Source organism: Dendrobium catenatum, unplaced genomic scaffold, assembly GCF_001605985.2.
Source record: "Dendrobium catenatum unplaced genomic scaffold, ASM160598v2 fragScaff_scaffold_1211, whole genome shotgun sequence".
In the NCBI taxonomy this organism is placed as follows: Eukaryota; Viridiplantae; Streptophyta; class Magnoliopsida; order Asparagales; family Orchidaceae; genus Dendrobium; species Dendrobium catenatum.
This window is the reverse complement of record NW_021319673.1, coordinates 793,328-800,730: the sequence shown is the minus strand read 5'-3', so window position 1 is coordinate 800,730 and position 7,403 is coordinate 793,328. Positions and strand designations below refer to the sequence as shown.

Sequence of the window (7,403 nt, the reverse complement as noted above, 5' to 3'; positions counted from 1 at the left end):
ATAACATCTTATTTATATATTTAACACCTAAAATTATAATATTATATGCATACCTCTCTATATTATTTTAATATTAAATATATTACTTATATTTTTTTCATACTACTCATATATTTCATATCTATTATTTATATTTGATATAAAAATGAACTATGGTGATAAATATGTAATATTAAAATTTAAGTTGTTAAATATGTAAATACAGTATATAAGATGGTATGTATTTAAATCTCAGCTATCGCGGTATTCGCCGGAACAGTGGCTGTGTGCCTTGCGTGACGGGTCTCCCCGTTACCCTTTCAAAATTTCCAGTTCAAACCCTAGAAACCCGCAAATGACAGGAAACCCTAAATCCTTTCGCATTTCTTCTTGTTTCTCTTCCCTGTTCTTCTTACTACTACAGATTTATCCACTTTATCTTTCCCGTCAGTACAAAGATGCAAACTATCTACACGAAACTGCGGATGCAGGGCGTTCTTTGAGGTCGGGATCGTCTAAGTGGTCGAGGAAATGGGTTTACTGGAGATTGTCGCCTTCTTCGTTGTACTTTGTTTGTCGGACTGATGGTTTCAATGTAAGTTTCGCTTCGCACTCTTCTTTATACTTTTATGATATGATTATTCAATGGGTTACATTTCGATTTATAATTATAGCTTGCCGTTAATTACTTGAGCATTGTAAATATCTTGATCCACGATGTGTGAAAACCTAATTTTCATCAAGATTTTGTGTATTTTTTGTACGCATTTCATGCAATAGGAGTTTGTTTAAACTGTTCCTTATGCTTTCAGCCATGAAGGGTTTGCTTGTTTGGAACAAAGATAAGTCTCGGACTCAATTACGTCTGAGTCATTGTAACTTATTTACTAGAAGGCTAGAACTTGTCTTTAATGCATCGACATTTTAAAAATTGGAATACGTTTATAATAATATAATATAAATATAGTTTATAATATGAATAATATTTAATATAGTATATAGTTTATAATAAAAATATTTTTTCTTAACTTTAATACTCATTCTAACAGCCCAAATTCATAGACCAAATTTGCAGCCCAACTCAACTTTATAGCGTAGTTCTCCATCTAGTATTCACACTGTTTTTTCGGTCCTACATCATCAGAAAATTTTAAGTACTTATCTTTATATAGTGTAAAGCACAAGCTTCCAGCAATAAATCAAGCTGCGTGAGAGATGGCAATCATGTATCTTTGTTGAATTTAATTGCATATGTTTTTAAATGAATTTTAAAAAATTAAAAAGATTTAATAAAATTTAAACATACTATTAAAAATTTATTAAAATAAAATTTAATATTTTAAGCTCAATAAGCTTGGCTCAAGCCTAAATGAGCTGCTTTTTAAGCACAAAATGAGCTTTAAATCAAGCCTACAGTTTGAACAGGTCTATTTTGCCAAATTTTGTTACCAATTCAATAGTTTTTAGCTCAAATCGGCGGTTCAAATTGGTTTGAGTCTGTTAAATGCAAATTCAATTTTCGAACGTAATCGGACTGGCAATTTGATTGGTTCACAATCGAATCAGTCGAACCGATAAGTCCGATCTGATTTTCAAAACACTTTTAAATAGAATTAATATGATTAGGAATTGAAAATTGTATGTCAGAGAAAATGCAACTAGAAATTAAGCTAAAATGATTGCATGAGTTAATATTTTGTGTAGCACTTAACATGAATATATAAAAAAAGTGGATTCATCAAGCCATCCAAGATGTTTAGGGCATGACTATTAATGATGACAGGGTTTTCATATTGTGTTGCTCACTTCCCCAATTCTTAACCATTGCCAAGACTGACTTTATGTAGCACTTAAATGAATGGAAAAGCAGACTCATGAAGTTATCCTAGATAATCATTGGTATGGCTGCTGATGATGACCGAGCTTTTTCATATGGTGGTACTCACTTCATGACCTCCACCTTGGAATATGATCGAAACAGTTGGTCTTCGGTTTCGTTTGGGACGGCTTTTTTATTTCTTCTTAAAGCGACTTTTTAGCATAAAAATTAAAAATTTTGTACTAAAAAGCTGCTTTAAGAAGCAGTAAAAAAGCCGTCCCAAATGAAGCCTTCTTTAGTTATTACATATTATACCACAACAAAACCATGGCCATTTAATTTCACCTCACAGCAAACTGCGGTAAGCCCTTTCTTGGGGAAAGAGATCCCATGCAAAAAAGTTTGGATCCCTTGCAATGCTGTGGGCCGCTAAATACTTAAGCTAAATTTTTCACAGGGCTTTTATCGTCGAACTTCTAAAAGTTTGTTTGGTAGGACTTATTCGGCAAGAATCCCTGCAACACCATGAGCTCGTGTTTGGGAAAATTTCTTAGCCTTATTTCCTTGCAGAATCTTTGAGGGAACATGCTCTACTTCACCATCAATCGAACTCTCATTTCCTGAAGGCGTTATATAAGGTGCCTAGTCACCCAAGAAAGATTCCAGACTTACCTTTAGAAAATAGTTATAGCTTTCATCACTGTTTGATAAAAGTGTATCTACTGTGCATTGAAGTGCTTCATCGCATTATCCTGTTGTAGCAGAACGACTAAATACTCATAAATTCACCTATACGATTATGCTGAATAGTCGCTTACCATTCCCTATGATGATTTTCCCTTGTTTGCGCAGGAGAATTAAATGGTGCATAATGGAATAACCAAAAGTTGTACTTATGTATTGATATAGGTACTACTGTCATTCCATCAAACATTTGACGTCTAAGTGTGTAGCTATCAAAAAGATTTTCTTAGACAGGAATTGTTATTTGTTTTTACGCGTACAGATGAAGGGTTAACCAAGGAGATGTGCATTATCTCTATGATGAATCATTCTGCTAATAAACAAACCGAGCAGCCTCCTTTTATACTCACATTATGAACATTGAAAAAGAACTCATCCAATCCCACTAAAAAAATAAAATATGCACATACGAATTTCATCACACATTTAGGATTGGTTTGGGATTGCTTCTTAAAGCAGTTTTTTAGTACACAAATTTTAATTTTTGTACTAAAAATCTATTTTAAGAAGTAGGAAGAAAGCTGTCCCAAACAAAGTCTTAGACCCTAACTTTAAAACTTCTGGAATGCAACAAAAGCTATACACGTACGAAAACGCCATAACATGATGGAGGGTATATGGACTGATGCAGCAGGCCACTGTCTTCATATCGGACAATAACCTTTGATTTTGCCAAGTGGCCGATTGAAAAGATACCTTAGAAAGGAAAATATGCTTCCTTCATAATCTCTCTGTTGAAAACCAAAGGAGGAAGCTCTTCTTGAGAGATCTTCTTGCAAGATCTAGAGAGGGAGAGAGGAGGGAGAGGAGAGGTGAGAACCGTGAGCCAATTCTCAGAATTTCTTTATTTCTCTTGGCTGTTTATTACAAGCCTAAAGACCTCCTATATATAGGCACAAAAGTCATACAAAGAGCAACACTATTGACCATATATGTCAAACAAGACACCTACACAAAAGCAAACCTAAATCTAGAAACAAATATCTAACACTCTCTTTATGGAAAAGCTGCAACAAGATTTTTTTTGTAATTGTTGTTTTGTTCTTGGGGATCATTCCATGGTTGCATTATCTAAGTTTATTGATCCTTTTAATAGCATTTTGTTTCTTAAACTTCCTTTCTTTTCTAGGTTGAAATCGCCACCAAGAATGCCAGATTCTTGGCTCTCTTAATTAATTCATAGAAGGATAGCATTCTAATCATTTCCTCCTCTCCTGCCATTTATATTGTTTTTTTATAAACAAATAAATCCGAAGACAGCTCTCTTAAAGTGAAAACAATTTCAAACATCTGCATTTTTTCGTTTGTATAAACTATTAATTCCTGTAGGACTTCTTAAGAAGAACTACCACTGGAAATTGTCTTCCTTTCAACACCACCATACCGTCTGTTTGAACATCTCAATATTTCCTCACTTGCTAGTGCTGCTTGTTTAATTTCTGTATTGTGTACTATTATCTACACAACTAAAGATTACAATTTGTATAATAAGAAGGAAACCCTCATGGCCAAACTGATTTATTTGGGTGTGGTGTGAATATTTCATTTTAAAAGTAACCAACTTGTTTGCTGATGTAACTTGGTTCAGGCATCTGTTCTGCATAGGACTTCTGATATTGAATTCTACCGTTGCAGGTTGATGTCTACCCTTTGAAGATTCAATTAAGTGAAAGCAAGTATAAGATGATGTGGAATTATTTCTTTCCAGAAGATGAGCAAGATCCACAGAGACGGCAAGTAAATGAATTTTAACAACACAATTTCCTTATTTATTTTTACCTCTCTAGATTCTTTTTGCAATTTTGGAATTCCTAAAGTTCCTGTTATTCTATGAATAGTACAAGTTTGAGCACAAGGGAGAGATCTCCCAGCCAGCAGTCTTAATCTCAGTGACATTGATGGAGTACAAATTCCTCTACAATTTCTCAAACACCCCAATGATGGTTCTGGCCATGGATTTTTCACCTCCATTACGAGACTGTTCAGTTCTCAACGTCGTAAAGCCAAGGCTTTTGTACTTTGAACTATTATGAGAGGAGATGCAGAGGGTGATTTTCTGGGCGACTGGAGAGAAGGTGATGCTGAGATATCTCATTTTGCCCGACAACTCACAATAACAAAAGCTAAGAAGCTTATCCGGCGGCACACTCAGAGAGTCATTTATCATGTTTCGTCACCGTTTACAAGGTTAGCCAGACATGTTGAACCATCATTCCTAAATGCTTGGTCACACTATGGCTTCATTTAGGACCGCTTTCTTACTCCTTGAAGTAATTTTTTTAGTACAAAAATTAAAAAAATTATATTAAAAAGCTACTTTAAGAAACAATAAGAAAATTGTCCCAAATGATGCCTATATATGATTTGCTTGATAAGGTTTTCTTTTATCACAATCATAAGCCTTGCCTCTTTCCTTGTTTTATTTTCTAAATATTGCCCATTTTTTTAGTTCAGTTTGGAGGATGTAAGCTTTTGCTCGGACAAACTTTCTTCATCCATTGAACATGTAATAGCATGTCATAAAGAACGTTATCATAGTTAATGGTTGAATTTTTATGATTGTTTGTTCGTTATTCCCCATAAAACGGCGGCCTTTCAATACCCGGTTAGGAAAATAGAAGTATTAGATTTGACTTATAGTAAGAAAGGTAGAGGTAGACTTAAAAAGACTTGCTTAGAAAATATTAGAAATGATCTTTTTTTTATTAGATTTAAACGAGAATTTGACTTTTAACATGACACAATGGAGAAAAAGAATTCATGCAGCCGACTCTACGTAGTAGGACAAAGGCTTGATGTTATTATTGTATCTAATTGATTCTATCTGATTGAAAGATTCTTATTATAAAGCTCAATTTTTTATTTTTTTTTTCATGCATGATCAGTCTCTCTTGTATTAAGATTGAAGGATGTAGTAGTTTAATTAAAAGCACTGCTAGTATACATTTTAATGCGTTAGCTTGTAATCTAGCAAAGAGCATAATTTCCTGACAGTTAAAAGTAAATACTATGGCGATTCTGGAATCATTAAAACCATATGACTTTTGCTAGGAATGAGCTACTTTTTATTATAAGCATAAGCCTTTAACTTTTTTTTTTTTTTTTTTAAGTTCTTGTGTCTGTTTTTTTTTTTTATATATACTCAATTTACACATTTATAGTGCATTTTCTTGCAGATCTTGAAAATCCTGAACAAGATTTGCTTCTATCCATCCTCAAAGGTTAGAGTTGATTCTTCTTCAAGCGGCTGCAAACGAACCAAGCTGAGCCGAGCTTTAGCATGTTCGAACCCAAGCTCGTCTGTCAGGACCCTGTTCGAGCTCTGCTCGTTTAGATAAAACTTTGCTCGAGCTCGTTTACCTCTTAACGAGCTACTCATTGAAAAGTGGAGCAAGTTGGCAGTCTTAAAAAAATGAAATTCAATTCGCACCATAGCAAAAACATCATCAATCCTTTATCCCACTATGTGGGGTCAGCCACATGAACCCTTTTTCTCATTTTTGCTGCCTATTCAAAATTATTAATATTAATTTGTAATAAATATTATGTTTTGAATGTTTGGTAGGCATTACTAGAGAATGTGGCAATGTATTTGATCAAAAGAGCAGAGCTATCAATTAAAATTAAATATTGTGGAAGCTGCTAAATATTGAAGTTTGCATGATTTTGTAATCTAATTTATTTCAAATTAAGCATTTTGAATATTATAGTTTATAAATTAATTTACAATGAATAAATTTTTTTAAAAATTATAAAAAAATAATGAATTTGAATTCAAAGCAGCACAATGTGCTTTCAAATGTTATATTATTTTTTTAAAAAAAAGTTCTTTGTAGCCCATTTTGAATTAAAATAACATCATTTTGAACTATAAGTTTGTTTTTATTTTTTATTTTTCCTTAAATAGCTGTCATCAAAATTGGTTTAAATAACATTTAATAGAGATTAAAAAAAAGAAAAATTTTTTGTTGATATCATATTCAATAAAAAATTTATTTCATGATGAAAGATTGCTCAAATCATAATTAATTGAATGTTAATCATTACCCAGATAGTAAATTACCTTTAAATTTCATAATGGCTATTATATATTAAGTTAAACATAATAAAACGATATAATTTTAATAAATACCTCATTAATTAAAATAATTACAATACTTTATAATAACATGTTCAATAGAAATCATAGCACACATTTCAATAAAAATATGCTCTTAAAAATTACATTTATATCACCATAACAAAAAAATGATATCACTATAAAGGCCTAAATATAATCTCATTTATATCACCATAAAATATACTTTTAAATGATATCACAATATTTTTTTCCCAAAAAATTGGATGACAAGAGGGTCCTGCACGAATTTCCAAAAATTAATAGATATCCTTCGTACCTCTATTGATTAGTTATTACGTATTCCGATTAAAATTTTATAAACATTATTTATTTAAATTAGTATATTAAATAACTAACTAATTAACTATTATATTTTAATTTTTTAAAAATAAATATAATTACTATAAAAATATGTTCCATAGGATATCTCAATATTAATAAATAAATAGACTTCACAGATTTCGTTAAAGGGAGAAAAGGCTGAAGATGAGGGATCCAGCAATGCAGCTTCTTCACCTCCTCGCGATCGTACTGAAGGCAGCGGTGGTGGCCTATGCCGGAGGCGCCACCGGCGTGGGAGTTCCGGCTGGGCTTCCCGGACTTCAGTCGCTGGCAATGATGGCGAACCACATGGCGTCGCTAGAGCTTGACAGCTCAGCCAGTATCAAGGCTTCGAGTAACTGCCTCCAGGTAAGGAATTCATATCTATTGATTTTTGGAAATTCGTGCTTAATAGCTTTG

At 32.7% G+C, this 7,403-nt stretch overlaps 1 long non-coding RNA gene across 1 annotated transcript; it reads left to right on the top strand.

Moving 5' to 3' along the window:
* Positions 1-2,688: 2,688 nt before the first annotated feature.
* On the top strand, positions 2,689-6,191 carry LOC110103847. The gene is made up of 4 exons (XR_002304003.2): positions 2,689-2,707; positions 4,131-4,279; positions 4,381-4,729; positions 5,719-6,191. It is a non-coding gene; the product is annotated as an uncharacterized LOC110103847 (long non-coding RNA).
* The last annotated feature ends 1,212 nt before the right edge of the window (positions 6,192-7,403 follow it).